The following is a 24,267-nucleotide window of genomic DNA, read 5'->3' on the forward strand; positions in this document are numbered from 1 at the left end:
CCTTCAGCTCAAGGATTACTCACACAACGATGCCATGGTTATCTCTTGTGTTATCAAAGGATTTCTGGTCCACAATGTCTTGGTTGACACAGGTAGTGCAGCTGATATCATATTTGCTAAGGCCTTCAGACAAATGCAAGAGCCAGAAGATAAGATTCATGATGCTACACATCCTCTCTGTGGCTTCGGAGGAAGACAGATTGTAGCACTGGGCAAGATCACCATGTCAGTGACCTTCGGGTTCATCAACAACACCAGAACTGAGCAAGTTGTGTTTGACATTGTTGACATGGAATACCCTTACAATGCAATTATTGGTCGTGGCACCCTCAATGCTTTCGAAGCAATTCTTCATCCTGCTTATCTTTGCATGAAGATACCTTCGGATCAAGGACCCATCGCTATTCATGGAAGTCAGGAAGCTGCCAGAAGGGCCGAAGGAAACTGGACTGACTCAAAAGCAATCCATAACATAGATGGAGCTGAAGCTTGTGAACAATACAAATTCAGAAGGGAGAAAGCAGCTTCAGCAGATCAGTCGAAGCCCATGCTCTTATGTGAGGACATAGCAGAGCAGAAGGTGCTGTTGGGCTCTCAATTATCCGAAGAACAAGAGAAAACCTTGATAAGGTTTTTGTTCAACAACAAAGATGTTTTTGCATGGTCAGCCAATGATCTCTGCGGAGTTAATAGGGATGTTATTGAGCACTCGCTCAATGTTGATCCATCCTTCAGACCCAGAAAGCAGAGGCTTCGGAAAATGTCAGATGATAAGGCCGAAGGTGCTCGTAACGAAGTCAAAAGACTCCTCAGTGCAGGAGTTATCAGAGAAGTAAAGTACCCAGAATGGCTAGCTAACACTATCATGGTAAAAAAGGCCAATGGCAAGTGGCGAATGTGTATCGATTTTATAGATCTCAACAAGGCTTGTCCCAAGGACGAATTCCCATTGCCAAGGATAGACTCTTTAGTTGATGCAGCAGTTTCTTCAGAGCTCATGAGTCTGCTAGACTGTTACTCAGGCTATCACCAAATCTGGATGAAGAAGGAAGATGAGCCGAAGACTAGCTTCATAACCCTAAGTGGCACATATTGCTATCTTCGGATGCCTGAGGGGCTCAAAAACGCCGGAGGAAGTTTCAGCAGAATGACTGCGAAGGTTCTCCAGTCTCAGATAGGCAGAAATGTGCTAACTTATGTTGATGACATCATTGTAAAAAGCACGAAACAGGAAAATCATATTGCTGATTTGCAGGAGACCTTCGCCAGTTTCAGACAAGCTGGCTTAAAGTTGAATCCAGAAAAATGTGTCTTCGGAGTAAAGAAGGGGAAATTTCTTGGATGCTTGGTTTCAACAAAGGGAATCGAAGCTAATCCAAGTAAAATTGAAGCTATACTTCGAATGGAGCCACCATCCACAAAAAAGGGGGCCCAAAGATTAACAGGGAGGTTGGCATCTCTTAATAGATTTATATCCAGATCAGCAGAAAGGAATCTACCATTCTTCGAAGTGCTGAAATTAGCCGAAGTCTTTCAATGGGGACCAAGCCAACAAAAAGCCTTTGAGGAGTTGAATCAATATCTGATAGATTTAACAACATTAACTCCACCAACGCCAGGGGCTCCTTTGTTATTATATGTGGCAGCTTCGCACTCAGCGGTGAGTGCAGCACTTGTCCAGGAGAAGCTTGATGGCCAAGTCAAGAAGCAGGTCCCAGTGTATTTTGTATCTGAAGTTCTTAGTATATCAAAGAAAAACTATACAGAATTAGAGAAGGTGTTATATGCTGTTTTGATGGCATCCAGGAAGCTTCGGCATTACTTTCAAGCATACAATATTGTTGTTCCTTCTTCACAGTCGTTGAAGGATATTATGAGAAATAGAGAAGCTACTGGAAGGATTGGAAAATGGGCTGCAGAGCTCAACGAATTTTGTATTGAATATGTTCATAGATCTTCGATTCAGTCCCAGGCGTTAGCAGACTTCATTGCTGACTGGACGCCAGGGGCTCAGGAGGAAGAAACAAATAAAGACGCCGAAGCATGGATAGTGTTTTGCGATGGGTCTTGGGGAACCTTCGGAGCGGGAGCGGCTGCTGTGTTGGTTTCACCTTCCAAAGTTAAAACTTGCTATGCGGCAAAACTTGATTTTAGTTGCACGAATAACATTGCCGAGTACGAAGCCCTGCTTCTGGGTCTTCGGAAGCTAAAAGCAATGGGAATCAGAAGGGCCATACTTAAAACTGATTCCCAGGTTGTTTCGGGTCATATTGACAAGAGTTGCAAGGCTAAAGATCCGAAGCTTGAAAAATATCTGGATATGGTTCGAAGAGTTGAAGCTTCCTTCGAAGGATTTTCTGTCAAAAATATCCCTCGAGGACAAAATGAGCATGCTGATTTGCTAGCTAAGTCAGCAGCACAGGGGCTGCCCTTACCTTCGGATGTGTTCTTCGAAACAATAAAAGCACCTTCGGTGGAACTTCTTGAAAGAGCAGTCCTCAATATATCTCCTGTTTATAGCGAAGATTGGAGAACTGAGATCATCTCTTACCTACAGGGTAAATTCCTTTCAGATGACGAAGCTTATAACAGGAGGATAGAGGCAAGAGCTCGTCCATATGTCATGATAGAAGGGGAGTTGTACAAGCATGGAGTTTGTGCTCCGCTACTCAAGTGTTTATCTAGAACCGAAGGCATAGAGTTGATGAAAGAAATACATGCAGGCCTGTGTGGATCTCACATTGGATCTAGGCCGTTACTTGGAAAAGTTTTCCGTCAGGGGTTTTATTGGCCGAAGGCAGCTTCGGATGCGGCGGAATTAGTTCAAAAGTGCGAAGGTTGTCAGAAATGTGCAAGAGATCAAAAACAACCTTCGTCCTTAACACAGCTCATACAACCCATCTGGCCATTGCAAAGGTGGGGCCTTGACTTGTTAGGTTCGTTACCACCGGCCCAAGGGAACCTAAGATATGTTGTAGTGGCGGTGGAATATTTTTCTAAATGGATTGAGGCAAAGCCTTTAGCCACAATAACTTCGGCCACCGTTCAAAAGTTTTTCTGGCAGAATATTGTTTGTCGTTTCGGGGTACCAAAGGCTATCACTGTGGATAATGGAACACAGTTTGACTCCGAAGCTTTCAGGGATTTCTGTGATCAAATTGGTACGAAGATCCATTTTGCATCAGTCAGGCATCCGGAGTCAAACGGACTCGTTGAAAGAGTCAATGGCATTATAATGACAGGAATAATGAAGTTAACCTTCAATCAACCCAGGGGAAAGTGGCCAGATCAGTTAACCAAAGTGGTGTGGAGCCACAATACAACAACATCAAGGTCTACAGGCTTTACTCCATTCAAGTTATTATTCGGTGACGAAGCAATAACTCCGGAGGAAGCTAAAACCGGATCAATAAGAGTAGTAGCTTCTGCAGAATCAGGTTCCGAAGCTGCTTATTCTGTGGAAAAAGATGCTTTAGAAGGGATCAGGCTGCAAGCCGTGGAGAACATCAATAAATATCAAGCCGAAACAATCAAATGGCGAGATAGAAAAGTTCGGCTAAAGAATATTGAGCCAGGACACTTGGTGCTTCGGAGAGTGGCCAACCCAGAAACAGTGGGCAAGTTGCAGTTGAAATGGGATGGACCTTTCTTAGTAGCATCTTCGTCAAGACCCGGTTCATACAGATTGAAGGATATGGACGGCAACGACATTCCTAGATCTTGGAATGCGGATGAGCTTCGGCGATATTATGTATAACTCGATGTAATTTTTCATATTTTTTATTTTTCTTTCATGGCACCCTTTTCCTTTCTGAAGGGGGAGAAAGGTTTTTAATGGGGCCATCACATGTAATTTCCTTTTTTAGTTCTATAAGAGCAAAATCCCCCAAGGTTGTAAATGTAAAAGCTGAGAACGCACCATCGAGTGCCAAAAAGTAAAGGCGAAGAAGCTCCAAAGTCGTTCCTAAGGGAATGCAGAGCTTACAGCGAAAAGTCAATGCTGATTCCGCCAAAAGTAAAGGCGAAGAAGCTCCAAAGTCGTTCCTAAGGGAATGCAGAGCTTACATTGAAAAGTCAACGCTGATTCCGCCAAAAGTAAAGGCGAAGAAGCTCCAAAGTCGTTCCTAAGGGAATGCAGAGCTTACAGCGAAAAGTCAACGCTGATTCCGCCAAAAGTAAAGGCGAAGAAGCTCCAAAGTCGTTCCTAAGGGAATGCAGAGCTGAGGTGTGATTGTTTTTAAGGAAATAATGGCTATGAGTATGGCTTCAGATACGCGTTTGGACATTCATTTGCACATCACATTACATCATAGCATTTGCATTCATAAACATTCATCCAGGCATATGTAGGATAATCATCATCATGGCATAAGTGGTTGCTTCGGCAAAAAGAAAAAAAAAAGAAAGAAAGAGCTTCATGTACAAAAAGGAGAGCTTCGGAAAGAAGTGAAATGTTGTTTTCTATGATTCGCTGCGTACGAAAAGAAGGGAAGGTGTTTTTTCGCCTTCGACTCAAAAAAGAAAATTTCGTCCACATCAAAGCACTTCTCATACATCAATGGAAGGATAAGAATATATTACAAGGTATGAACAGAATTCATTAAAGACAAGTTTTAGTTACATTTACAAAAAGTTATCTCAAAAGTTTCTCAAGTACTGTCTACAGTCTACTATTTAATCTCCAAGGAGCTTCAGCTTCGGCGTCATTTTTTAATCATCGGCTTCGGCTTCGTCATCCTACATGAATAAGGTTGTTGTAAGTCAAAATCGAGCTTGAAGGAAGAGGTAAGCACAAGGTATGATTTCTTACTGGTTCAAGATGACTCCGAGCTTCGTCTCCAGCCTTTTCTTGCCCACCTTTTGTCCATATCATTTTTACAAATCTATTAGAGATACTTCGGGCGAGATCAGGAATGTCATCTAGGATTGATGGTGATAAAGTGAAATTTGGCCTATTGACAATCTTTCCATGATCGCAGCCAGCTTTTAGGAAAGCTGCAGCAGTGCCCCGAGAAGCTACCCAGGCACAGAAGTCACCGTGCCCAGCTATGACTTCATCGAGCTCGTCAATCTCACCCTCAATATGTGCGAAGGTCTTCGGTAGATCTTCAGCTGAGGGGGTGAATTTCTCACTGCTGGCTCCAACTGAGTGGAAAATGTTTCTTAATCGTTGAATGCATTTGTTGCTAAATTCCAAACATTTTTCTTGAAGGCTCGTCAATAGTTTTCTCAAATCTGAATTTTGTTGAGCTTCGGCTTCAAGTTTTGCATTAAGATCTTGCTTTTCTCGTTCGAACTGCTCAGATTGGCGGAGAAGCTTCGTGTTCAGTTCTGCTATTTTTGCTTCGGCTTCCGCCAATAAACCTTCGGTTGCCTGGAGCTCAAAGTTCTTTTTCTCGATAGCATCTGATTGCTCCTTTATTCTGCTTTCCAAATTTTCAATTATAACTTCGTGCTTCTTGTCTTCAAAATCTTGCTGCATTTTCAAGGCTTTGCTCAACAGCATACTCTGCACGAAAACAACCTTCGTCAGACATGTTTTCATTATTAGAAACAATAAAAGTTAAGGGAAAAGTAGTTCACCTTGAAATTGGAATAAAATAAACTACCAACGATATGTTGTCGTCGGTAGCGGCTGATGTCTGTTTCTAGCTTCGGAAAACCGATACTCTTTGATAGAGTACCGATAACTTTGGCTCCAGTTTGATCTCGAATACAATCTAATTTTTCATCATCAATGCCTCCGAAGAGGAGTGCTCCAGGTTTGTATCCGCAGGATTTGGCATACTCTCTAAGCTCTTCTATTTCAGCTTTTGACAGTTTTTCTCCAACTAAATTCTGGAACATGAAGGCTTCGTTTTCTGAAGCTTCATCAGCAATTTCCTTCCCTTTCCCCGACGCTGCGGTCGCGGCCTCTTCGGCGGCGGTGGTAGCTTCTTCTGCAGCCATGTGTAGCAGTATTTTGTCAATGTGTTCGATTGTGCTCTCCAGGTTCAAATCTTCAGCTGAGGCAGCTTCGGCAGCCGCGACCTCCGAAGGTGTGATTTCAATATCTGTCCCTTCCTCAGCCGCTGGTGTCTTCTGAGCTGAAGCTCTTGGCGGTGTCTTGTCAATTACCTCTGTCACACCGATGATCCTCTGTCTCTTTACTTTAGTCGTTTTCTTCATTTTTTCGGGCTCCTTTTCCTTCTGAAAAAACTTTGTCAGTTGAGGCCCCAATGGACTTAGCTTCGCAGGCAGGGATTCAGTCATTACCTTCAAAATTGCCTCCACATCAGTGGCAGAGGGTGATGCGGGGGATTCTTCTTCGTCAGATATTTTTCGTTTCGGAGAAGACGCTTTCCTCTTCTTTGGAATTTTCTTCTTTGGTGTCTCTTTTTCATCTTCATTTGAGGCTTCGGTTATCCTTTTCCTTTTCTGGCCTCCGGCACCTTTGTTCAGATTTTCATAGTCAGGGTATTCAAAACCCAAGGCGTCCAGCACTCGGTTCAGTCTTCGCTTCGGACGGGTGCCGAAGGCCGCAGTCATCAATTGATCTTCTTTTTTGGAATAATTGCCAAGTATTTCATTGCACATTACTTCAGTTGTGTCTAGCCACTCTTGGCAAGGCATTTTAAAGTATTTCTTAAACTTGAAATAGTAAGTTAAACGTACAAGTTCACCTTCTTTCTTCTCCCCCTTTAGCTTCAGCATTTCCCATTCTTTCAAACTGGGAAAAACTTTGAAAGCCAAAAACTCCTGAACCAGGTCCCTTGTACTGATATGCTCTGCAATAATTCTGAATTCATTCATTGCTTGTTGTGTTGGACCTTCGGGTGTCATGTTGCAGCGAGGTCGGGTTTCTCCGAAGATTAGTTCGAGTGGACTTTGCACAAGCTTCTCCTTGTCGTCATCAACCTTGACATAGAACCACTCCGACTTCCAGCCTGCTGCCCATTTGCTCCGGTAGCTGATTACAGGAAACTTTGTGGTTTTCCGATAGGCGAAATTATAGCAACCAAAATTGTCATGCAATCCATCTTTTCTAGCCTTCGTCTGATAGTGCAGTTCGTGAACTCGGCAAAAGCTGTCCGCAAATGGCTCCACTGCTTGGCTTCGGAGTGCCCAGATATAAACACTAAGCCTAACGATAGCGTTAGGAGTCAGCTGGTGAAAATAGATACCGAACCTCTTCAGTACCTCTGCAATAATCCTATGTAGGGGGAATCTTAATCCAGCCTTTAAAAGCTTTTGAAAATAACAATTTCATCCTTCTCCGGCTTTGGGGTAGTCTCTTCTCCCCCGAAGCGTAATAGCTTCTTCTGATTTTCATTAAAAAAGCCCGACTTTACCATCTTGGAGAGATCAGCCTTCGAAACAGTAGACTTTCCGAAGTCCAAGTGGCTGGGCTTGCTTGGCATGGCAATGCGATAATCATCTTCGGGATCAGTTTCCTCAATATCTTCTTCTGCTTCGGCAATTGCTTGTTCTGCTTGTTCCGCATCATCACTGGGGATCTTTTCCGAAGTTACCAGTCCGGATCTCTGCATCGCTTCAGAGATGGGAATAGTCTCCGAACCTTCAGCTTCACCCCCCTCATGCTCAACCCTAGTGGTAGAACGTACTCTGGCCATTTAAATCTGAGTTTGTGGAAATTAAATACTTTTTTCTCCCGAAGTTTTTTTTTTGACGAAGCAGGCTTCAAATTGGAGCTTCGTTCGATTCCGAGAGTCAAGCTTCGGCGATGGTTAAAAATTTTGGCAGCAGAACAGTGCAAATAGCAATGAATGCTGTGGTAACTTCACACCTACTCGTCTGTTTATATAGTACTGCAGGTAAGAAGGCGAAGCGCCAGGATTTTTACACCAGGCGGACACCCGCTTGCACTCGCTGCACGGTGGACCGCAGGGACAAACAGTAACTCTGCAAGGTGGGACCACTACGCGCTGGGAAACTGAATCGTTTCTCGACAACAAGCTCAGGGAAGGTGTTTTTTGGACCTTCGGCTCCCCGAAGCTTAAGAGACTTTTTTCACGGATCAAGCTCGTTACGAAAAACGATCTAGCACCGCGAAAGGGGCTACTGTTGGGTCTATGCTTCGTCGCCGAAGGTCTTCTAGGAAGAAGCGGCTTTCGGCTGAAGCTGTTTGTATGAGATGGCCGAAGGTTCCTCTTCATGAAGCTTCGGCATTACAAACCGACATAAAGATAGAATGACCTTTTAGTCCATAAAGGTCTGAGTCAATGTTGTAAACTTTTATGAGGGGCATAATTGTAATTCCTCACAGGCTGTGTCCTGTGCCTATAAATAGTGAACAGTATTCCTTTACTGTTCACGGATTTTGGCAATTGTAATCGCATCTTTCGGGAATCTATCTTTGCCAAGGCAGAGGTATAATTGTATTCAATAATTCAATATATTAAGTAAATATAATTTAACTCGTTTATGATTCATTTATCTTTTAATACCCTTTATTTTATGTTATCTTATATCATCTATTAGAATTTAATTACGAAGACTTAACCTTTGTAATTATGTTCTCATCTACCTTCGTCCATGGTTCATTATCCTCATGGGAATATTGTTTCATGGACGAAGGACGTTAACATTTAACATTTTATGTTGCCTTGTTCTTAATTCATAGCATTTAAGAACAAGTTCCCAACATGCAGGTCAAAATAAAATATGTTGAACTATGTTTTTGTACTTGTCAGTAACACTTAGAGGAATAATAATCAATTTCCAAAATGAAGTTAAGTTATATTGTAGTTCATGTTATACTTTGAATCCATTATTCCTTATGTAGTATTGTGTCTTTTAAGATGTGTTCCAATGATTGTAAATGTTTGATGTGCTGTTCATTTAAACTTTTCAAATGTATTGAATGCTTTCTCGCTTTATTTAGACAATGAACATTCCGAGTTTCCTGAGTGTGTTGTTGGAGACATCCCTGAGCAACAACCTGGTGAAGGCAAGTGTCCTTAGACCTATTATGTCCTACTATACTTTATAATTCATTGTCCTGCATTACTTTATTGAAAACCTAAGGTTTGACTAGTCTGTATTTACCTTCCCCTTGTTTAGCTTTTTGGGTTAATCATGGTTAGCTTATGCTATTGCTTAAACTTAATCAATGAACATGATGTGATCTTTTATGATACAATGATGTTATCCCGATGGGGTTCTTATGATTCTTTAGGGGCTCAGGCTCTTTCCTGAGTGCCTCTCTGTAAGGACCTGTTTGGGGAGTGACAACCCGGGGTAACAGTGCAACTATGAGGGTGGAATGGGACGCCCTTAGCTGATTAATTAGAGGAACCAGAGGAGTAGTTGGCTTCACCGTAGGGCCGTCAATGGGGTCCGAGCATAGTACTTGCTCTGTCGAGGTTGGTTGTAGAGGTTCTTTGATTTGGTTTTTGTTAGTCACCCTTCCTTTGGGGAGATGTACTGTGTTTATCAGACTGGAGAAACCTAACGGGCGGCTATGTCCTCTGGGAAATCTTTGTAAAGGCTACGTAGTGAGACCCTCCTAGGTCACCTTGGTAGTGATCAATGGGGAGGCTAGAACCCCGGGCAGAATGGGAATCACGGCTTGTGAGTAAAGTGTGCAACCTCTGCAGATTGTTAGAAATTGGTATATCAGCCATGCTCGCGGTTATGAGTAGCCTTAGGATCCCCTTCGATTAGAAGAACAATGGTTACTATTATGATGATGATTAACAATGGTGATTATAATTCTGATCTCTGGTATTTCCTCTTGGAGGGAGTGCCTCTGGGTAATAATTGGGTTATTACTAAAACTTGGCTCTACTTATAAGTAATAAAACTTGACCAACTAAAAGCAACTGCTTAACTTTAAACTCCACATACAGCTAGTCCACTTTAGCCAAACAGGACATTTGCTGAGTACGTTGAAGTGTACTCACCCTTGCTTTACAAACCACCCCAACCCAGGTTGTCCCCACTGTTCTCAGTGCTCAGGAGATGATGCTGGCATCATGGATGACTTCGAGGAGTTCCAGGAATACGATGAGTTCTAGTTTATCTTAGTGGCAAACCCCCATTCAGCTGCTTGTGTAGGCTTAGCTTCTACGTTTCTTATTTCCGCACTTTGATAATTATGTTGAAAAATGGTTATGTATTAGACTCTATGGATGTCTTGTACATCTTGATGTAATAAAGTACATTTCCGCTATTTAATTCAAGCATTGTGTGATGATGTCCAATTTTGTAATCGCTGTGTACGTGAGTTCTGATCCTGGCACGTACATGGTTCACATTCGGCTTACCTTCCAAAACTGGGTGTGACACAAACCATATGACTTGTGGACCCGTGCCCTCGTGTCATAGACTGGGTTTGTCTTCTGCAGTGGCCCCAAGGAGGCGCACTACAGGCGCGTGCGGCGGTTTGCTCTACAGGCACGTGCGGCAGTTCGCACTTTCTGTACCCGAAGTCCGGCACACAACTCGTATGACCTGTGGACCCGGGACCTCGTGTCATAGACTGGGTTGCCTTGGTCCTTGGTGCGCGTCGGGCGAGATTTTCTATGGCGATTGAGGGGTGCACGGAAGGGTTTTCCTAACAAGGACTCAGGTTTCCTTGAAAAAGGATTCACCCCACGTGCAGCAGGTACCCTTTCACATTCTCTCCCAATCGCTTGCGCCCCTTTGCCTTCATGCTCCTCTGCTCCCCGCTCGCGCCGCCGCACACGCCATGGCTTCACTTGGTCATCCTGACCGTTTCCAGTCTGAGGAAGCGCTCAACCTGGTGCGCGACCTGCTTGGGTGGAGCGCACTAGGCTCACCGGAAGAATCCGCGCCGGTGCCGCTCCCCTCGGCGATCTTGCTGCCGGGGAGTTCGTGCTGTTCACCTCTTACATTTCCTGCAGGTTGGCGCTGCCAATATCGCCCTTCTTCTTGCTGCTGCTGGAGGAGTTCGGGCTTCAGCTTCAGCACCTCACGCCCCACTCCATCCTCCAGGCGGTCATCTTCGTCCACCTCTGCGAGATGTTCGTAGGTGTGGCTCCCTGCACTTCTCTCTTCCGCCACTTCTTCGTGCTGGTCAAGTCCAGGAAGACTAGGGACCACATTGGTGCCTACTACTTCCAGACGTGGCAAGATCCAGCCGTCGTCTACATCCCCACCCTCGGCGGCGCGAGGTGGGAAAACTGGCACAGCGACTGGGTGATTGTCAGCGCCAAGGCCAACGACCGCCTCGTCCTGCCGAGTGCTGGGCGGGTGCTTGACCGCAAGCTGTGGAGGACCAAGCCGTCCCTGGCGCCAGAGTTCCTGCCCGTATTGGACAAGATCAAGGGCTTGGCTATGGGTGGCCTGACGTCGATGCACGTGGTCGGCGACCTCCTGAAGCGCCGGATCACGCCGCTGCAGAGGAGACCGTGCCTGTGCTGCTGGTTCACCGGCCCGAACGACATCGGCCGGATCCAGCATGGGCCGGGCACCGACCTGTCGTGGGACGAGCTGGCCGTCCTGGTGGAAGGGATTAATGGGGAAACTTTCGTCCCTGAGTCCCTGATCCTCCCCCAGAACATCCCTATGCTTTGCGACGACCCAGGGTTGAGGACGGCGATCTTGGCCACGCTGACGACCCTCGACGAGAGCGGCGTGGCGGTTCGCCAGACCGGCGGCCAGGACCCCACCGTGGGATCCAGATCTCCGATGCACCGGCTGGAGGCCCCCAGCCCGCCGCCGTGGCTCCCAGCGCGCCCGCCGTGGCCCCCGCCCCTTGGACAAGGGTAAAGGGGCTGCAAGCAGCACCTTCACCCCAAGTGGCTCCGGGGGGTCGGAGGAGGAGAGGCGACGCAGGCTGCGTCACGCTGACGGGTCGCTCATTTTAGAGCCTCCACAGAAGCGCCAGAGGACCACAGGCGGGGCCGAGGAGGCAAGCTCCTAGGCCCATGGTGTGCAGAGACGCATCAGTCCACCACCACCACCACCATCGGTCCCGCCGCCACCACCACCACCACCACCATCGGTCCCGCTGCCACCACCACCATCTAGGGGTGATCTCCTCTAGGGGCACCAACAGCAGCAACAACAACTACAGCAGCAGCAGCAAGGGCAGCGAACTCGCTTCCAGGGTCACTTTTTCTTTGAGCTTAATCGTCATGCCCACAAGTCTTAACCCATCGTCTATTTTTCAGGGCTTCTTCCCCCTCTGCTACCAAGGCCACACCTCCTCCGCTGGATACCAGCCCCACCGACGGGTCTAGCTCTTAGCAGCAGGCATCTGCTGGGAGTGGTGCCGGCGATTCGCCCCCGGATGCTGCCGAGACAACGCCAGTGGCTTCCCATGCCCCGGCCGGGGATCCGGCGGCAGCGGCCCCAGCATCGGGCGGCGTCGCAATGGCGGAGGGGGTCTCGGCTAGGGGGTCCATGCCCCCTTCGGACACTGGGGGTGATGTAGTAGGCGCGTCCAGCTCCAACCCTCCGCCTGCTCCGGAGGAGATGGAGGTGGTGTTCGAGTGGTGCCTCCGGTCAGGTGCCGAGCAAGAATCGGTGCAAGTCCCGCTCCCTCGCATGTTGTCCCGAGCCCACCAGGTCCTTAGTGACACTGGGCGGCAATCTTGCCAAAGTGGGAGGCACTAAAGGCTGAGCACCAACGCCTTAGCGACTGGCGCACCCAACTGGAGGAGCGCACCAAGTCGGCGTCTCGACAGTTCCTCTCCGAGCGGTCCCAACTCGAGCGGGACCGCAAGGAGTACAAGAGGGACCTCTAGAAGTTGTGTGCCAGGGAGCTGGAGGCGTCCCGGAGGAAGAAGAAGGTGGCCAGGAGGGAGGAGGCCGTGTCTCAGCGGGAGGCCCTCACAACAGAGTTCCGAGCCAAGCTGAGTGCCGTAGTCCAAACCCTAGAAGCCCAGTGGGTCCAGCAGACCAAGGCTGTGGAGAGGCTGCAAAAGTGGCAGCAAGAGCTCAAGGGCAAGGCCAGCGACGCCGCCCTCGCCGAGGAGAAACTCAAGGCGAAGGAGCAGTCCTTGGATAGGTGGGAGACGGACCTCGCCAGGCGAGAGACGGATCTCACCTTCAGGGAAGACATGCTTACCCGGTGAGGCGAGATGCGGGCCGAGCACGAGCTCGCCGGTGATTGCCCCTGTTATTTAAATTCCGCTTTACTTTGATGTGATACTTGTTAAAGATACAATGTTTCAGATGATGTAATAAAGTATTCTACTCTATTTACTCCTTTATTGCATTGTCTTTTGATATATTACACTTGTGACGTCAACATATGTGTGGAAATGGATCCTGGCACACATATGCTATGTGCTCGGTTCTACCCCCTAGAACCGGGTGTGACAAGGTACCTAGCCTTTGCCTCATGGAGGACTTCGCTGACGTAGTAGACCGGCTTCTGGATGGTTTGGACCCCTGCAGTCGGACCCGAGTCCTCAAACTCCTAGCCTTCCGTTAACATCATCGTGGTCGAACCACCACCTTCTCCTGGGGGAACTTGTTGACTCCCCTGGAGTTGTTGTGCCGCCCTCTCGACGACCAGCACCATGCTCACCGCCTCGGAAGCCGCTGCAATGTATAAGTACAACGGCTCCCCCGGCTCCGGGGCTACCAGTATTGGTAGGGACACAAGGTGCTGCTTCAACTCTTGAAAGGCTCATTCTGCCTCTTTAGTCTAAGAGAATGGACCGGACTTCCGCAACAGCTTGAAGAAAGGCAGTGCCCTCTCAGGCATTCTTGAGATGAAGCGGCTAAGGTCGGCTAGGGACCCCACAAGCTTCTAGACGTCCTTGATGCGGGCCGGAGGCCTCATTGTCTCAATTGCTTTGATCTTCTCTGGGTTTGCTTCAATACCCCGATGTGAAACCAAGAATCCCAGCAACTTCCCTGTAGAGACACCAAAGACGCACTTGTCCGGGTTCAGCTTCGTGCGTGTTGCCCTGAGCTTGTCAAAGGCTAGGGTTAAGTCTTCCACTAGGGTCGACCCTCTCTTAGTCTTGACCACGATGTCATTGACGTATACCTCTACCATGTCCCTAATCAGGTCACCAAAAGTCTTACTCATCGCCCGTACAAATGTTGGTAAGGCGTTTTTCAGACCATAAGGCATTACAACATAACAGTAAAGCCCATCCACTGTTACAAAAGCGGTATTCTTCCTATCTTGTTTAGACATCTAGATCTGATGAAAACCAGAGTAAGCATCTAAAAGGACTGGAGGTCGCACCCGGAAGTAGAATCCACGATTTGATCTATTCGTGGAAGTGGTTATGGGTCCTTGGGACAGGCCTTATTGAGGCTAGTGTAGTCGATGCACATTCGAAGCTTCCCATTAGCCTTGGGAACGTGACTGGATTGGCCAGCCACACTGGGTGATGGACCTCTTCGATGAAGCCAGCGTCCAGCAGCTTCCGGACCTCTTTACAGATGAAGTCCTGTCGCTCAACGGACTATCTCTGAGGCTTCTGACTCACCGGTTTGGCATCAGGGTGGATCTTTAGATGGTGCCCGATCACCTCCCTAGGGATCCTAGGCATCTGCGACGGTTCCTATGCGAATACATCGACATTTTCCTAGAGGAAGGCGATGAACGCGAGTTCCTATTTCTCCTCCAGATCACCCGCGATGCGAGTGGTCTGGGGGGAATCCGCGCTGAGCCGGATGGTCTTGACGGGGACGTCGTCTGCCCTAGATGGTTGCACCTTAGGAACCTTAGTAGGCATCTTGGTACAGGAAGTCGAGGGGTCCCTCCCCTCGTCGTCCGGGCGAGCGGCTTCTGCCGCCAGAGCGTGCAACTTCTCGACAGCCGCAAGCGCAGCAGGGCGGTCACCCCGCACGGTGAGGACCCCAACAGGGGACGGCATCTTGAGGACCAAATACCCATAATGGGCAATGGCCATGAACCGGTACAAGGTCGGCCTACCAATGATGGCATTGAAAGGGAGGTTAACCTCTGCAACGTCGAACTGGACCTTCTTAGTGTGAAAGTTCTCCTCGGTCCCGAATGTAATCGAGAGTGCGATGCTCCCAAGGGGATACACCGGTTGAGGGCCCACTCCGGAGAACAGGCGAGAGGGTCCCAGTCGGGACCCTGGGATCTACAACTGCTTGAATGTAGCGTGGCTGATGACGTTGAGCCCTGCTCCACCATCAATCAGCACATGATGCGGCTTCATGTTGGTGATGACAGGGGCGGTGATGAGTGGTAGTATACCAGCCCCTGCCATGTTTTCGGGGTAGTCGGATGCCCTGAAGGAGATAGTGGTGCTCCGCCACCGCTGATGGGGGGCTGCCTTCGGGACCCCTAGGGTAGCGGAAAGGACCTCGCGGTGTAGGGACTTCGCGTTCCTACGGGAGGTGAGCTCCCAGCTTCCGCCATAAATTACGTATAGCTTCTTGCGGCGGTCGTAGTCATCACCAGAGTCGGAGTCTCCAGTGACGATGTCCTTGAGGACTTTCTCAGGGGTCTGATACCCGAGGTCCCGTTCTCCCGCGGCCAGGTCGCCTTCGTTGACCTTCTCCTTGTCGAGCCGGTGACGAGGCAGCAAGCCATCCTTGGAGGCCTGCTCGCGCCGCTCACTGATGCGCTTCGTGAGCATCAGGATCTTTCGGCACTTCGAGGTGCTATGGCGACTGTTGGGGTGGACAGGGCATGACCTGCTGTCACTTCCCTGTTGGCGAGGGTGCTTTCTATGCTCGTCCCGGCCCCCAGCCGCAACTACGGCGGCTGGAGCACCAGCGTGTGGCCTATCATGACCGCGATTCTTCTTCTTTTTCTTGCCACCGCCCTGGGTGGTGGCACCTGAGCCACCCGTCCGGGTAACTCCGGTATGCGGCGCCGAGTGCCATGCACGGCCCTGAGCAGCTCTGGCACATTTGTCAGCCAGAGTGAAGAGCGTGGTGACGGTTTCCACGTCATACGTTGCCAATTTCTCCAACATCTTCTTATCACGCACCCCCTGTCGAAAAGCAGTGATAATGGAAGCGTCGGAGATGCGAGGTATAGTCCCCCGTACCTTGGTGAAACGGGAGATGAAAGCCTGGAGAGTCTCCCCGGGTTTCTGCCTCACTGCATGGAGGTGAGCCTCCACGCCATGATGCTGCACTGGCAAAGTTCGTTGTGAACCGTGCACAGAGCTCTTCCCAGGAGTATACTGACCCTAGGGTGAGATTCATGAGCCAGGTCCGGGTCGGCCCGGTCAAGATTACATGAAAGTAGCTTGCCATCACAGCGGTGTTTCCACTAGATGCCGTAATGGCGGTGACGTAGACCTGCAAGAATTCCAACGGGTTTGTCGTACCGTCGTACTTCTCCGGTAGGTGTGGCCAGAACTTAGGTGGCCAAGTCGCCGCGCGGAGATGATCCGCTAGTGCGGCGCAGCCCATGCCGACCAATGGGACACCCGCCTAGATTCAGGCATCCCTTGGAGTTTGTGGCAAAACTGGAGCAAAGTCCTGGTCGAGGTTACGACCCTCGAAGTTTTGCCGGTGCTCACACGCCCTCTCCAGAGAGACTCGGGCATCCTCGCCCGCACGCCTACGGTTGAGCTCTGCCCGCAGATCGTCAACCTTCTCCGGAGAGATTTGAGCATCCTCGCCCACACGCTGGCGGTTGAGTTTTGCCCGCAGGTCGTCAGTCCATGCACCCCTCACTGAGGGTGAGCGCACAGATGCTGATGCCTCACGTTGAAGCCAGAATGACCAAGGCCTGGGCCTGGCCGAGCCAGAATGTGCCATGTCGAGGAGACGGTCAACATCTTCGCGCCACTGTCTCATGGCCCCCGGCGAGGCCGTGGAACTTGGGGGGTTGCGCAGCAACTCCCTGGCTGCAGACAATGCTACAGGAGCAGCCCTTGATGGAGCCCTGGATGTCTGCACATGCGTGTGCTGCTGCGCAGCGTGCATAGCAGCAGCACCGGTCGCAGGGTGGTTGGAGCTTCGTGGCATGGAAGATGCTGCCTCTTCCTCCATCAGGAAGTCCTCGGGAATCAAGTCACGGTGCTCGATGATTTGAACCATCGTGTCGAGCAAGAAGACAGGCGAAAAACCTAAAGCCAAGTCCCCTACCTGGCGCGCAAATGTCGGTGGGAGAAATCCACCGGCCGAGTGGCGGAACGCACCCGCCCTAATCCTAAGATGAGGAGGGGGCCTAAGCGATTGCCTGTCGGGAGAATTCGGGAAGAACATGAGAGGACACAAGGGATTATAGTGGTTCAGGCCGCCGGAGCATAATACCCTACCTCCACTGTGTGTAAGCTGTATTGACGGTGTGATTCAGTCTGTCCTTGTCACGCTGTGTGCCTTCCCTTTTATGGTTTAAGGGAGGCACATACAAGGATGCTAAGCCCCGACATGCGGGCCTAGGAGCATAATGGAAGAAATACATAATGTGAATAACTAATGCTGATAGAGTAACGTATGAGTAATCAGCGGGAGTCATGATGTCCGCAATCCATGCTGCATTGATGGGCAGTTACCGTACGAGTAATGCGGGAGTAACTGCGTGACCCACGTATCGTGGACTGAGCACGCCGCCTGTCAGTGGAATGGACAGGCACACGTCTTATCCGTAATGAATGCGAAGCGTGCGTAGCCCAGAGGCGTTATGCCAGGTTCCGCCCGTTGGCTTATGCCGCGCGCAGTATGCCACGTGGCAACATCGGGGCTCTCCCTGAGCGGGGGGGGGGGCAGAAGTGTATGCGGATAGGTCCGGATCACACCAGACCCGATCTAGACATGTGTCAGCTCCGGACCCTCGCCTGGGCCCTAATTGAGGTCCGGGTGTGTTCTGACCTAGAACCTTGGGGCCCCGCTGTGGGCAGCTCGGACCCCATACAGGGGGATCTGGATCCCATTCTAGGGGTCTGGTCCATACACATGGGGGTCCTAGTCCAAACATGTTGGTTTGGACCGTATATACAGGGGTCCGACACTCTCCCATGGGGGTCCGGACTCACCGTTGATGCCTTGGAGTATATCACTTTCTCTGGCCACGTGGCGGCCTCGGAGCCATCCACGTGGTGGGGTCGGGTGCTGTTGCTAGCCTAGAGTAGTCACCCGAGGCTGGGGCGAGTCACGGCCTGGCCCCACGGACAGCTCCTTTACCACACGACTAAAGTTAGTCACGTGGTTACTGTGTCTTCATACTGTAGTAAGGGGTACCCTAGTTTTAGGGTACCGACATGTAGGACGAAACCTAGATAGAAATGGACAGACCCTTACCTACTTACCTTACTCTGATCCTTTTCTAAACTTTTCTTAATCTTTTCTCATCTATTTCAGCTTTACTCTGATTATTCTTACCTTTTCACTTCTAAAGACAAAAGTGGATTTCACACTTTGAAATCCTGTGCCTAAAGTGACTTTGGGAATAGGAGACCTACTCTTAGGAACAAAAATAAAACTATTTTTATAGGTATCTATACGCTTGAGTGTTTGTTCTTGTGATATTTGTCTGATTTGGATCTTTGGTTGAGTGTGATGAATCGTGGAGTAATGTCCACAATTACATCTACATATACGTATAGGCATAAATATAAATAAATAAAATTCATGAGATAACCAAACAACTTAGATTATCCTCCATTAAAGAGGGATCTTTTTAAAATAGATACACCTTAATGGATCCCTCTTAACTTAAAGGAATCTATCTTATCCTAATAGGTTCATCTTGTGTTAAAAAAATATCTTATCCTCTTAAATTGTTTATAAGATACAGTAGACCAACCAAGAGTACCCCCACTAGAATATATCAAATAGATCCATCTTATCTTAAAAGACTCTCTCTTATCTTAATAGATCCATCTTATCTTAAAAGATACTCTCTTACCTTAATAGACTCAACTCTTCTCGAAAGGATTTTCATCTTATCCCAATAGATCTAACTAATCTCAAAAGATTCTATCATTTTATTATAAATTGATCTTGTCCTAGTATGTATACTTATCCCAACCACTTTGCTTATCTCATTATGGGATAACAACCATGATTTAATCCCAATTAATTGGATCTTATCTAGACTAAATCAGTCACATAAATATATTCTAGATCTTATCTAAATTAATCTGGTCATACCTAGACCCCATTCAACATAATCTGACCCAAAATTAATTAGGTCTTATTTAGTCAAATCTAGTTATGCTAAACTAATCTAGTTCCCATCTAACCTGAACTAACCCAGTGTGACCCACTCAAACAAGTTAGTTAATACTAGCGAAATGGATTAGACCCTATCCACATGTTCTAACTTGATTCACTCTGCACTGAATTAAGAATAACTGACCAACTCGGCCTTATGCAACTACCTTAACCATCCGATGGTTACATAACCCCTCTGTTTTAACCTAACAGAGATTTTGACTTACCTACACCATATTATCCATCCTATCGCAAAAGATTCTAACCTGTCCTAACAATATATATGCTACCCTGGTAGATCTAACTAACTTAAACTAGTATAATTTAGTTATATCCAACCTAATCTAGACTCTACCTAATCTAATATGTTCCAATCTAAAGGGAGTGACTTAAACAAGTCAGTTAATACTGGTAACATAGATAGACCATATTTCTATAAATGAGTTTTAAACCTAAATTGGTGCCTTAAACCAACTCGTTCGTGAAACCATGACCTAGCCTATGTTATAGGTTTCCCAACTCATTTATCCCAAAAGCAAAGTAAAACTATGTTTAACCTGCCTACCCCATGTACCCATAAATGTTATCCCAACTCAGATAATGGCATTTAACACAACAACCGATGGTCCTTGAATCCAACCCAAGAAGAAATATAACCTCGACAATGAAGGATATGTGTAGAAAAAGATCTTCAGATGAATCAAGATCCACCACCCGGAATAAAAGTCTTCCTCACCTGACTTTCTTTTACCCCAAATCTTCTCTACACTCACCTAATAGCTAAAACCTGATGTACCCTTGTTTTCTATGCTATACCTGCTAATGGCATGAAGAATTTTTAGTGTATAAAAATATATACTAATTGGAAGTTCCACTGAAATAAAAAAATATATACTAGAATTTCATAAAGATAAAGTAAGCTGGATATGCTCAACTAAATGTTATTCTTAAATAGGATTATGGAATCTACTGTGATCTAATCCAATGTGGTCTGCTTAAACACATTAGTGGTACTTGGACCCTTCTAGCCAGGTGTTAACTTAGCACATTAGACCAACTCAACCATGAGCATAAGAGTTGACCCAACCTTAGAGTCATGATGAATTGATTAATTATCTATCCCCACCTAACATCAAACAAACTTTTAACCTACATCATTTAGACTATCTCATCTTGACAAAATTCTATCCTACCTTTGGATAATCACATTATACGACTAGTTACCCCCAATCTGGACATAAAACAAATATTAAGCCCTGCTAAAGAATCTTCAGATCATAACCAGCTACTATCCTATTCATTCTGCTTACCAAATACTTTTCATTGCAAAACTATCCTGCCATATGTTTCTAACTCTCATGGTCAATACCAGGAAGGAAAGATTATCAGGCAACAGCAAACAGAAATGAATCCTCCAGATCCTCCACCGGTTGGAATCGATCAAGTGGTTGCCGCCCAAATGCTGGTAATACAACAAATGGCAAACATAGTTACCGAAATGCAAAATCAGAGAAGACAAGAACATGAGGAAATACGTCAGGACCGGTTGGGGATACGTCCGGAAATAAGGCAAGCACAGTTGGAAAGACAACAACAACGCCCACTACCTCCATCACCACCACCAGCTCCACCAAGCTATATATATATATATATATATATATATATATATATATATATATATATATATATATATATATATATTACTATTTGTAAGACCTAAATATTACTCTAGTTAGTAGTTGGTATGATACTATTTTAGGAGGAATAATAAGGTCTAATTGACCCTATGTGTTGCTAATAAATTATGCATCATGCTGGGATTTTGTTTGTGCATATGTTTTGAGATAATATGAGTATACACCCTATTCTTACAAATCTCGAGGACTAGATTTCTGTTAAGGGGTAGGATTTGTAAGGCCCAAAAATTTGCATAAGGAAAAAAATAATAATAAAATAAGCAAATAAAGAAATAAAATAGTAAAGTGAAATATCTCCTAAAATATTTAAGCTAAGGTATATTTTAATAAATAATAAAGATTTGAAATTAGTGTCTTAATAAACCTTATATGAGCCTAATTGATGAATTCAAAATTATTTTTATAGATATAAAAGAAATAAATAAATAAAATTTTGGATTTGCATTCATGATAAGTCCTTCTGTTCGTTCAATAAAAGTATAGTATAAATACAAAACCAAAATTTAATTGAATTTGAAATTGGAAAGAAAATAATAGAAAAGAAAATAGAAATAAGAAAAAGAAAAGGGAATCCATACTGGCGTCTGGGCCAAATTTTACTCTCCTCGGCCCACTTCATATCTCACTACTCAGCCCGATCTGGCGACCTGTGCGGCCACGCGCGCCTGACAAGCGGGCCCACTCAGCGAGAAACGTTGCACGCACGCTAGGTTTCGCTGCGGCTAGGGCCCTCTGGTCAGTCACGCTCACTCTTCCACGTCGCCTACGCGTGGGACCACCTCATCATCCCTATCCTCCGGTCCGTTCCGCAACTGAAGGCGCGGAGCTCGCCCGCGTGGACCGGATCCGCCGCAAGGAAGTGCTCCTGCCCGGATCCTCGCGTCGCGGAAATAAAACCCTGCCCCATCATCCACCTCTGCCTCCGCCCAGACAGCGCCGCACCACTACTCTAGGTGTCGGGCCACTGTGTCTTCATCGTCGAGCCCCCTCCCCTGCAGCCTCTAGCTCATCCACCTCCACGCTTCACCTTTTGGCGTGCCTCAGGTTCACTTAGCACCCTCACGTGTGGCGTCTCGCATCGCACATCGCCCGCACTGCTGCCATCGCGGGGTCCGAGCCCTCTAGGATGCTCCCACGCCGCCATACCAGTGAGGAAGCTCCCTGCTGACCGGCATTCTACGACGGCGTGAGTCTCAGCGTCGGGCTGGTGGGGCGGAGCTCGGCCAGGGTTATGTGCTGGGTGTCTGGGAGGTTCTCCTCGTGTGTCCATCGATGCGAGGGCTAGGCTTCCTCGCCGCGGGTAGAAGACCGAACAGGGCGCCGCCATTGTTGAATCTTACTGTACCGCATCATTGGTCGGCCTCGCCTTCACCCCTGCTTGGTAAATCCTCCCCTAATCGGTTCACTTCCGCTTTTGTTTTCATGCCATCATCGTCGGATTCGGGGTTCGGGGTCACCGGCGGGCCGAGCCGGTGTGCTCGCCGCCGCTGGGCACCTGGTGCCGCTTCGTTCGGCCACTGGGTGGAAGAAGTGTTTCGGGCCATTGGATCTATCGGGGGCACCATGGACCGTTGGATCATGGTTAAGCGGATAGGATTAGATCAGGGTATAGATGGTGTCTGGACCGTTCATTCAACCACCAACGCGTGGGATTTGGTCGCGCATATTGGTTGGGTCGGCGAGATCGGTGCCTTTAGATCTTGATCGTGCGGTTCAGAGCAGATCAATCCTCATAAAATCTAGGCCGTTCATTTATAATCCAAGGGATCCCAAGCCATACCGGTTCGCGGTGATGTGCGATCTAATCTAGGACCTTGATCAGTGATCGGGCGACCAGATTTCACCGATACCCCTTCGGCCGTGCACTTTCACATAAGAACCCCTCGAGATTTTAGGAATAAACCCGCAGTCCATCCCAGGCGCTCACTGAGTCTGGGGATTTATTGATCGAGGCCCTTGCACTCTCTGATTTTCATGCGCCTAGTCTAGGGAGTTTTTAAATGAGAGGAATTCTATAATTTTATAATATTATTGTTTATCAATTAGTGCCACTGTTTTGACATGAAAGTTACATTAAAATTTATATCCTATTTAATCTTGTACAAAACAGATAGAATCTCTTAGAAAATCATAACTCCTTAGTTTTTAATTCTGAATTGACTCATTCCAGTTGCGTTAGTCTCGTATAAATATTTACTATGCAATAATAACATTTTATTGTACCATGTTTCATTCTTTTATAACTAGACTTTTATTTAGCTTATGTTGGTTAGTCTTGTTAATCTGCTTATCATTATAATCTACTAAAATATGATCTATGGTCAATTTATAATTTGGATTTAAAGTTGAATTAATTACTACTTTAGGTTATCTTTTCTCTGGAAGTATAAATAAACTTAGAACCTAGTTTTAGTCATCTAATCACATCATAACTTGATGACCGTAACTCCGAGTTTAGTGGTTCTCGAACCCACGATCTCGTAGCGACGTGTAGATCATTATTATACAATTTGTTTTTATGGTTGGTGTGATGTTAATTTTGTCTGTACCATATTTGTTTGTATTGCTACGACTAGCGCGAGGTCACGAGTTACCTGAAGATCATCCTGGTACCTGGAATCTCAAGTCCCAGGCAAGTTGTGCCCTTGACCACATTTATTACCCAATAATGTTCTTTATTATCACTATTCAATGCATAGGTTTAATTTTGATGGGACCCAATAGGTCACCCTAGTCTGTTTATCTTTTACCTTGTTCACCCCTGAATCATTGGGTAGTTATCCTATTGCTTAACATGGTTTTGGGTTAATATTTCATTATATCCATGTTCCTATTATTCTGTTATGTTATTTATATTCATGATAAGATCATTATGTTAATGGGAACATGGAGAACCACCCGGGAAAACGTGCCACCACAAGGGAGGAATGTGACCCCTTGGCTAACTAATTAGAAAAGCTAGTGGAAGACTACCTTACCCGAAAGGGGCAAGGGCAGTAGGGGAGTTGCATGCAGGGAGGTTCTCGGGTTGATTTTACTGCGATGGCGGTCAGACGGGGGATTCTTGCAAGTGCTCTTCCCATAAACTGTAGCAGGTTTTCGGAAGCTAGTGGAACTTTGTAAAGGCCTCGTAGTGGATCCCTAGCCATTCACCTCGGTAGTGTCTAAGGGCCTTGCAAACCCTGGCGACATGGGATACACGACTTGTGGGAATAGGGTACAACCTCTGCAGAGTGTAAAACTGGTATACTAGCCGTGCTCACGGTCATGAGCGACTCAGACACTCACATGATTAATTTATGTAACTTAAATTCAATGTGTCATTTGCATTTGCATGAGATTATTTATTAATTTTGTTCTATTATTTATTATGGTTTGGTATTTACTTACACTTAGTAACTACTAATAAAATTTGACCAACTTATTAAAAGCAATGCTCAGCTTTAACCCCTATTGTTGATCAGTCTTACACATCACATGAACT

Source organism: Zea mays, chromosome 8 (genome assembly GCF_902167145.1).
Source record: "Zea mays cultivar B73 chromosome 8, Zm-B73-REFERENCE-NAM-5.0, whole genome shotgun sequence".
Classification (NCBI taxonomy): Eukaryota; Viridiplantae; Streptophyta; class Magnoliopsida; order Poales; family Poaceae; genus Zea; species Zea mays.